The sequence below is a fragment of the Triticum aestivum genome, chromosome 5A (genome assembly GCF_018294505.1).
Source record: "Triticum aestivum cultivar Chinese Spring chromosome 5A, IWGSC CS RefSeq v2.1, whole genome shotgun sequence".
Taxonomy (NCBI): domain Eukaryota; kingdom Viridiplantae; phylum Streptophyta; class Magnoliopsida; order Poales; family Poaceae; genus Triticum; species Triticum aestivum.
In genome coordinates, this window is record NC_057806.1 from 106,136,419 (window position 1) to 106,146,939 (window position 10,521).

Below are 10,521 nucleotides of genomic sequence, written 5' to 3' on the forward strand. Positions count from 1 at the left end.
TAGGCCTCTTACAAATATTTTACAAAAGGATATTCCATTTGTTTTTTATGATGATTGTGTAGAAGCCTTTGAAACACTTAAGAAAGTCTTAACATTTGCACCTATTGCTCAACCACCTGATTGGAACTTGCCTTTTGAAATTATGTGTGGTGCTAGTGATTACGTTGTTGGTGCTTGATACGTCTCCAAAGTATCTATAATTTTTTATTGTTCCATGCCATTATATTATCCATCTTGGATGTTTTATATGCATTTATATGCTATTTTATATGATTTTTGGGACTAACCTATTAACCTAGAGCCCAGTGCCAGTTTCTGTTTTTCCTTATTTTTGAGTTTTGCAGAAAAGGAATATCTAACCGAGTCCAATTGACCAGAAAATTTACGGAGAATATTTTTGGAAAATATAAAAATATTGGAACGAAAAGTTATCGGAAGGGAGTCCTGAGGCCACCACAAGGGTGGAGCCCCCCCTAGGGCGCTCCCCCGTCCTTGTCGTCGCCTCGTGGGCCCCCTGACTTGTTCCCGACGCCAACACCTCTTATAAATCCCCAAAACCCCAGAACAAAACCTAGATCGAGAGTTCCGCCGCTGCAAGCCTCTGTAGCCACGAAAAACCAATCGGGAGCCTGTTCTGGCACCCTACTAGAGGGGGAAACCATCACCGGTGGCCATCTTCATCATCCCGGTAGTCTCCATGACGAAGAGGGAGTAGTTCACCCTTGGGGCTGAGGGTATGTACCAGTAGCTATGTGTATGATCTCTCTCTCTCTCTCTCTCGTGTTCTTGATTTGGCACGATCTTGATGTACCGCGAGCTTTGCTATTATAGTTGGATCATATGGTGTTTCTCCCCCTCTATCTTCTTGTGATGAGTTGAGTTTTACCTTTGAGGTTTCACTATTATCGGATTGAATACTATTATGGATTTGAGAACACTTGATGTATGTCTTGTGTGGGATACCCATGGTGATAATGGGGTGTTCTATTGATTCACTTGATGTATGTTTTGGCACTCAACTCGTGGGTTCCTAAGGTGACATTGGGGTAATCTATGCATAGGGGTTGATGCACGTTTTTGCCCTTGTTTCTCTGGTAGAAATCTTGGGGCACTCTTTGAGGTTCTTTATGTTGGATTGAATATTATGAATCTGAAGTTGTTAGATGCATATCGTATAATTGACCCACGGATACTTGTGGTGACATTGGAGTATCTAGGTGACATTAGTGTTGATTGATGTGTATCATATGGTGTTATTTTACTACGAACTCTAGGGCTATTTGTGACACTTATAGAAACTAGTTGACCCGTTGCGCCAACTGGCGCAGAGGCCCGCTGAAGACATGCTATCGATGAAAATAGTTTCATGCTGCAAGGATCTTCTGCTAAATCATGCTATTTTTTAAACATGTTTATTACGTTGTGAAATAATAGCCTGGGAAAAGGGAAATTGCATAATATGAATATGTTTAGTTTGAAAATATGGTCACTATGATGAGAGAGTAAAGTTGGCATGGTTGTTTTTTTGGCAATGGGTTTGGAAAAAGAAAATATTTGTGTGACATGAATAGGTTTAGCTTGAAAACATGGTTACCATGGTGAGAAACCTGGTTGTGCATCTTTTTCATTCAAAAAAGGAAAAAAGATAAGAAACCTAGGGAAAAAACATCTCTTTGTTGTGCATATACGGAGATATAGGCATCAGGAGGTATTAGGATAGCCCATATGCTATTTAGCCCAGCCCACGTAGAGCGATGCTTGTGGCCCGTGGGGAGCAGAATATGAAGCGGCAGGGGGCGGATCGAGCGGAGACTGTCTATCCCTTTCCTTTCTCTCTCGGTTCCTCAGCTGCGTGACAGAGGCGTTTCCTCAGCCGCCGACCGGTGCGATTTCTTGCCTCTTTTGATTTCGGATTTGGCTGCATGCATGGATTTACTTTTCATTTATCTCGATCTTGCATCTCCCCTACATTTTGAAGGTGAGCTCACTCGCACGCATCGTACACACCCCAAACTCGTTGCGCCAAATGGCGCAGAGACCCGCTAAAGTCATGATAGCGATGAAAATAGTTTCCTTTAGTAAGAACATATTCCATTTTGATAGTAGTAAGCCCATGTTTAAATCCTGCTATATTGAAAATTTGTTTATTACGCTGAGAAATCTGAGCCTCATATATGAGAAAAAAACATATTTTTACAACATATATAAACCAATTAAGGAGGTATTTTTAGCAGTGTTTGTGCAAAACTTTTATTTTTCATATGCATGAAAAAACCCTCCCTTTGTTGTGCATATGGAGGCATAGGTATTTGAAAGGCCCATATGCTACATAGTCCGACCCATGAACAATTCTCTGGGTGTCCCGTCCGGAGTAGAATATGAAGCGGCAACAACTGCATCTATCTGCCTATTTAACCCTTTTTTCTTCCTCGATGGCTCATTTTGGCGAGAGAGACGTTTCCGGCAAAGAGGTACCCAACTGGTGAGATTTCTCCTTTCCTATTACTATGTCGAATTTCTTGGCATGCATTGATTTAGTTCTCATTTATCCAGATTATACTTCTCCCCTCTTTTGTGGCGATTTTTACCAAATGGCGTAGAGACCCGCTGAATCCATAATTTAGTTGGTTTTGTTGTGGGCAAGCACATATGGTAATAAAATTTAACGCTCTATAATAATAATAATAATAATAATAAAGAATTGTTGCTTGTTGTCTACAATTAGATGCACACACACATTTAAATTTGGCAACACAAAGTCCCACCGAAAACCATGTTGGTCTGAAAATATGACTGTTGCCCCAAATGGCACATAATCCCATTTAATACCATGTGCGTGTTTGAGAATATTTGTTCATAATTTTATGTTTGAGCAAGCATAGGGCATGAATTGTGAACCTTTACATTGAGGTTTGTCTTTCAAAATCTAAACTTGCATGCATAATTTGTTATGTTATATGGGTAACAGAGACCCTTCTTTTTTACAAATCCTAATTTTTTAGGGCTGACAGTCCAAGTGAATCCAGCCCACATGGCGTAGAGACCCATTTGAAACCATGTGTGCGTCAAAAATATTTGCATTTTCTCAATAACTATATTCCTGAGGAAGCAATTTAAGATGAAAAATATTTGACTTCGTTGGTAGAAGTAAGTTTTAGCAGCCACTTAGGATACTTATTCAAACCATTTAAAATGGAAAATGAAGGATAATTCATCTTTGAAAATATATACTTGAGCATGTGTATTTTGCTATCTTATTGGGGTAACATAGAGCCAAATGGGGCAAGGTTGGCGTATCATCATCTGATGAAAGTACAGCACTGCCGCTGTTTCCACACTAAGAATACTCATAACCTATCCCAACCTGAGTGGACATATAAATTCAGAGGGAAAAATCACAAACTATACTATACCGATACAGCTAGATATCAAGATTCTAAGGACACAATGTCTAAACTAAATTACCCAACAAACAGTTTGAATCATGAATAGAATATAGTTAACATAACCCCCCATGCAAACGGTCATCACGTATCAGCTAGTAAGAAAGGAGGGAACAAATCTTGATTAACAGAACAATGGAGCACCATCTTTAGAGATTGTACAAACTGTAAAACAAAACAAAAAACGGTCAGAGTAAAAAAACATGACTGGATATATATACAGCTGGATATCAAGATTCTCTGGAGAAATGCTTAAACTAAAATACTAATAAAAAATGAATCATGGGCCATTCAAAAACAACTTCATATAGATATATACCCAACAAAGAGTTTGAATCATGAATATGCAATGCACATCGCTGACATGACCCACCATGCAAACGATCATCATAAATACCTTTGGAACCCACAACTCAACATAAACATGACAAAGACAAACATGTATACCAAATAGCATCTGAAAACATATCAGGGAAGATAATTTTCTGGCAGAACCAAGCATGCGTATGCAACTATCTAAATATATGTGCTAAACAGCCACTGGAAACATTGCTATAGAACAGACCGGATAAAGCAATTTCCACACAGAACAATGCATGCATGTTTGCACAACCAATCAAACACATGTATAGAATATATACTGACAAACAATTAGTCTAGAAAGACTAACTATGCCGGAGCAAGTTGATCATGAAACTCCATACCAAGACATCTCCAGATTTTTCCGGAAATGAGAGTTCAGTAAGCTACTACCTTCAGCCTCCTAACTGATTTGAGAGCAACATTTATTAGTTTTTAGAAACATGAAAAAAACATTAGGCACATTTGAATAAACATTTAAGAGAAGGGAACTGCAAAACGAAATTCAGTAAACAGAAACGCCACTATAGCTCATGACTAAATTGACTCTCTTTCAGTAAAAAGTAGGAAAGTGTAACCACCTTAGTAAAAATAGAATGAGCATGCTACCATGCCCTTGCGCAGGTTCAAGCTACATTCGAAGAAGGGACGTCTATTGAACAAAAACTGGGTCGATAGTATTTTGCAATAGCTAACTATGCAACTTTTCTCCACGAACATGAGATAATTTAAATGGCAGGATCATGTTTGTTTTCCCCTTATTTTCAGTTGGATTGTAATAACTCAGCAGCAAAGAGTACACCACAGTGGTTTAGTCTACTAATCTGATTCAATTCAAGAATGGGTAGCCTATTCTCTTGTATATGTCAGCAAGCTCTTTTTTGTACTCAAGTCAAAACTAAGCATAAATACCTACTCACCTACATAAGTTGTTGTTGCACATGCCCATGTATTTGGTGCAAGTTGAGGCCTCCTTTAAGTAACATTATGACCACTCTTCAAGTCTTCATACCTACAAACACCATCAAAGTATGAAGTCTAACCGAGGTGGAACCGTGTAAGGACTAAAGAAAGGGAAAGTGTTTGATTCATAAGCAAAGAGAGCAAGAGACCGAACTTTCAGAACATTTAGGTTTATTAGTAAGGAAACAGTGGTAACATTTTCTTAGTAATTAAGCTCGATGGAAATAAAGGTACTTTTCATGTATGACGCCCAAAAAAAGTTTAAACATCTTTTCCTTTTGCTGTACCATGATCATACCACAATGTGAGATGCAGACAGGGAAAAGTTCAGATCCAAAATCATATCTCATAGATATGTTTGTACATTAAGGAAAAGAAAAACATTACTGGCATTCTGCAAAAACACATTAAGAAATGGAGCTTTTGGACCAGTGAATTACACTGGTATTCTCAAAATACCACATCTACAATCTCACTGGTGAGAACCAGTGCAGGATTAAGAAACAAAATACCACATCTACAATCTCACTGGTGAGAACCAGTGCAGGATTAAGAAATTATCTATGTCTATAGGCTTTTTATGAATGATACCAGACTTTTTTTATTGCAAGAATCAATGCTAGCAGGCTGTTCTGTTGAGTTACTCAGCGGAAGATGCCGCAACCAATAGAAATTGGCAGTAGATTTCATCTATGCCTGCTGCTCCATCCTGCAGTAATTATTTAGAACAACAAATAAGATGATTGTCAGATTAGAGAAGGCACACTTCTTGCATAAAAAAGAGAAGGCCACACTAAATAAGCACGTTCCTAGCATGTATCTATAAACATAGAGATGCTACTGATAAATATAAACAACAACAACAACAAAGCCTTTAGTCCCAAACAAGTTGGGGTAGGCTAGAGGTGAAACCCATAAGATCTCGCAACCAACTCATGGCTCTGGCACATGGATAGCAAGCTTCCACGCACCCCTGTCCATAGCTAGCTCTTTGTCGATACTCCAATCCTTCAGGTCTCTCTTAACGGACTCCTCCCATGTCAAACTCGGTCGACCCCGCCCTCTCTTGACATTCTCCGCACGCTTTAGCCGTCCGCTATGCACTGGAGCTTCTGGAGGCCTGCGCTGAATATGCCCAAACCATCTCAAACGATGTTGGACAAGCTTCTCCTCAATTGGTGCTACCCCAACTCTATCTCGTATATCATCATTCCGGACTCGATCCTTCCTCGTGTGGCCACACATCCATCTCAACATACGCATCTCCGCCACACCTAACTGTTGAACATGTCGCCTTTTAGTCGGCCAACACTCCGCGCCATACAACATTGCGGGTCGAACCGCTGTCCTGTAGAACTTGCCTTTTAGCTTTTGTGGCACTCTCTTGTCACAGAGAATGCCAGAAGCTTGGCGCCACTTCATCCATCCGGCTTTGATTCGATGGTTCACATCTTCATCAATACCCCCATCCTCCTGCAACATTGACCCCAAATACCGAAAGGTGTCCTTCCGAGGTACCACCTGGCCATCAAGGCTAACCTCCTCCTCCTCACAGCTAGTAGTACTGAAACCGCACATCATGTACTCGGTTTTAGTTCTACTAAGCCTAAACCCTTCCGATTCCAAGGTTTGTCTCCATAACTCTAACTTCCTATTTACCCCCATCCGACTATCGTCAACTAGCACCACATCATCCGCAAAGAGCATACACCATGGGATATCTCCTTGTATACCCCTTGTGACCTCATCCATCACCAATGCAAAAAGATAAGGGCTCAAAGCTGACCCCTGATGCAGTCCTATCTTAATCGGGAAGTCATCGGTGTCGACATCACTTGTTCGAACACTTGTCACAACATTATTGTACATGTCCTTGATGAGGGTAATGTACTTTGCTGGGACTTTGTGTTTCTCCAAGGCCCACCACATGACATTCCGCGGTATCTTATCATAGGCCTTCTCCAAGTCAATGAACACCATATGCAAGTCCTTCTTATGCTCCCTATATCTCTCCATAAGTTGTCGTACCAAGAAAATGGCTTCCATGGTCGACCTATAACGGAACTATTTCCCACAGCAAAAGGAAAATATGCATGTGGCTAGAAAGAATAAGCATGTAGCTAGAAAGAAGGAAGCAAACATCAAGCAGCAGAACATAGTTACAGCAAAGCAGGAGATCAAGATGCAGCAACAAAGGAGATCCTAGAACCAGCTAAATAAACGGTAGGCTGATGCCACACTAATCACCCTCACTCCACTGGGTGGCCTTGAAAAAACAGTTAGCACTGGATGTCACCAAATAATGTACCCAACTGCGCACTGGACACCGGCTCATGTCTGAGTTATCCCATGATCTCATGGGTACGCAACAGTTTAGGCAGAAAATATAGTTTGAATTGGATGTCAGGGCGATGTAAAAAATGCAGACCATTTTTGTATGTCTACAAAAATATGTTCAATTCAAATTTTTACTGAAACTTTGACTGAGCAAAGTGAAACATCATCATATAATGTGGTAGCCAAATCTACACAAGATGCAGCCTGCAGATCTGGTACCATGAACTGCACGAACAAAACAGACTGAATGGTTCAAAAATTGCATCAAAACTGTTTCACAATTAACATATTCAGGAAAGGCTAAACATCCTTGACTTATAAACCAAAAAATGGAGCAAAAATGGTGTGTTGCCTACACCTTTATCAACTAAAACTGCTTACTCATTTGTTCGCCGCATAGAAGCAGGTAATCAACTAATAATCTCCTACAAGAGGTACACCTTTATCAACTATCTCCTACTCATATATCGAGCTTTCAAAGTATATCTAATTTTTAGGTCTGGACAGATTCAAGCAACTCAAAGCATATCACCCTTTTTGGTTAAAATTAAATGGCCCAATCTTCCATCAGATTTACATGGGGCATAGAGTTTAGAACAGACTCACAGTTGGATAATGCAATACAGCAATACCTGTAGAATAATAGTGCAATACCTCTAGTTAAATCCATCAGTTTTGGCACATTTGTAGAAACATGTTCCTCCGCTGCTCTGCAATCATTTGTTAACACACCTTTTGTCAGTATGAGCAACCAACATCAGCTAAAAGAAATCGTACAAATGTAGGTACCACAACTCTCTATAATGTAAACAGTTCATAGCAGAATACGCACAGCGCCATGAGCAGATGTTGAAAGCGCAAGATCTTATACAGAAGGTTTTAACCGTGTAATGTTGAAAAGCATAAGATATTAACAGTATGTTGTAGACAGAACAGTACGCCGCAGAATAATGCCGTAAACTTAAATACTGACTTTAAAAAAATCATTAGAAAGAACAGTACACCGTAGAAAAATAATGCAATACATATAGACAACCTACCCACTCCAACTTAAAAAGAATCAAGTTCCAACTCCACAACACATATGACCATTAAAGTACCATTTTTCAGTACCACCATTCTGGCCTTACCGTTACATGGCAACCAAACGAATCCTCATTTATTTTAGAAAAAAACAACTACTCGACTGATCCTTCGTAGGCACAACTCAATTAACCGGCTGGTTAGCCAAGCATTTTGTGCCTGCTGCAATCTTCAAGTATATACTGTAACCAACTTATTTGTTGATACTAAGAGATGTAAAATTTAGCTAGGGTAGCCAAGGTTTAGATGTTGTACCAGTCAGCAAATCTGCACTGCTCTGCTTGGAAGAGCGTCAGATGGATCCAGCCATCATTGGCCAGAGACGCACCAAAGTACAACCTTACAGCCCTTTTTCATCTCCTCTCGCCTCCTCAGACATTAAAAATATTGCGTATTTAAATTTCTTCTTTAGCAATGGAAAGCATAAGGAAAGCTCAATGAGAATTGAATAACTTCCCAGAAATAAATAAGTGACAACTAAACGAGGCACACAGCCAAGGCAAAAACTTCATGATTTGTATGCCTTCATTTCACTGACGGTTATGCTTACTTTAGTGTAGCCCGAATGAAAAAGAAAATAAACTTGTGCCTTATCGATCAAAATGTCACTACCTAGACTAATGGTCCAAACAAAATCACCTCTATGGACAAAAGAACCAATGGATAATTGGCTGTAATGTGTATGATGAATCATGCATATCTGGCTCTATATTAGCATGTCAGGGAAAAAAATCAAGAGATTAAAGGCAATATATCTCAGGGGATAAGATGCATCTTTCACATCTCAGTTAAAAAAAAAAGCCCCAACATCACCAGTAAAAGTGTTTGTCTTTGGTTCAGTTTTCCCGACTTCCCCAAGTGCTTGTATAGTTGAAAAATATATCATAACTGAATACAATGAAACAGCAAGAAGCAAACAGTAAGAAACTTGAAATGGTGTAGCAATTAAGTACTACAGCAAATCGAATAGGAACAGACCAAATATAAACAAAGAAGTGCAATGCCCTTATCCTTATGGTGGTGTTCCTTAGTGTAACATACAAACCAACCATGTCACCTATTTTTGTGCTACATATAGACTGAAACCAAGCAAGATAATGTAACCTGACAAGAAGTATAGTATAGCCGATTTAGAAATTGAGAACTGGCCATTCCAAACAAAAACAACATTGCTGGTGCTGCAAAAATGGATAATCCAGCGCCAAATAGTGATGCCTCCATCAATCAAATCCCTAGGAATTTTCCTGCAGATAGCAACAGAAAAAAAAACTAATCTCAGAACACGGTACCACTCAGTAGAAATCCAAAAACTGCACTGGGCAATGCCATCAAAAAAAGTCACCCCACCGACCATCATTACACCATACTGTAAATTTTGCATTTTCAGTGTTACGATCGTTCATACATATATCATCTACACTGCAGTTCTCCAGAAATAGACAGAGTTAACCATTCTATTCTACAAAAATATCTAAATCACCACTGCCGAGTATCCACGCTCAAACTAAAACATCAATTCGTAGCTAATCCCCAAATACAGATAGTAATCTGACGAAAACACCGCATTCACCAAATATGGAGATCTGAAGATCGGAAGGGAGGCGTAAATGCATACAACACACACGCATCAAGCAGGGCTGTAGGACCATGGAGAGCAGGGATTTGGAGGAAGTTACCTTGTCGGGAAGGGATTCCTGGCGGCAACGGTGGAGCTGACTCGCGGCGGCGACGGAGGTGACTCGACGCGGCGGCTAGCGAATCCAGGTGTAGCGGCGGCGAGGCTAGGGCGCCCTCGATCCAATCCGTTGCCCTGCTCCTGTCAATCGAGCGAATAGGGTTAGGAGTGGGTTTCTGCTGCGCTCCGGCTGAGCTCCGTCGCTGCGTATCCCCGACGTGTCGACGGCGTACCTTACGGCGCATCGAGGGCGGCTGCGTTGTAGAGGAGGGAGCGGGGAGGAGACGAGGTCGAGGCGGCGCGGGCTCGAGGGCGGCGTCGTGTGAGAGGAGGGAGTAGGGAGGAGACGAGGCGGAGGGGCCGCGCGCTTGACGAGAACTAGCGGCTAGGGTTTTGACCCTTTTGCACGTTCCGCGGGGCGAGCGCAGCGCACGGGCGAATCCCGACCGCGACGAGACGCGCAGCCAGGGCCACCGACGAATGGGACCAGGAGCAACTTCGGTCCACCTGTCATCACTATAGGGCAGACGCGGGTGCATAAGCCGGCTACACACGCATTGGCCCATCCCTGCGCAACTGCTCCCCGTAACGCACGACGCGGGCAGCGCGCGTTTGACCCACGACGCGACGCGGTAGGCAACGCTCACACGAAAAAGGCAC

General features: G+C 41.3%; 1 long non-coding RNA gene across 10 annotated transcripts; it reads right to left on the reverse strand.

The window, feature by feature from the left end:
• Positions 1-3,193: 3,193 nt before the first annotated feature.
• Positions 3,194-10,286, reverse strand: LOC123102503 (uncharacterized). 10 transcript variants are annotated; one of them, XR_006448982.1, is made up of 8 exons: positions 10,095-10,285; positions 9,863-10,002; positions 8,442-9,430; positions 7,758-7,813; positions 5,358-5,475; positions 4,724-4,815; positions 4,148-4,210; positions 3,194-3,608 (listed from the first exon to the last, which is right to left on the reverse strand). It is a non-coding gene; the product is annotated as an uncharacterized lncRNA (long non-coding RNA). The 10 variants fall into 10 exon arrangements; XR_006448983.1 differs by having other exon boundaries at positions 3,194-4,210; positions 4,728-4,815; XR_006448979.1 differs by lacking the exon at positions 4,148-4,210.
• Positions 10,287-10,521: the final 235 nt, after the last annotated feature.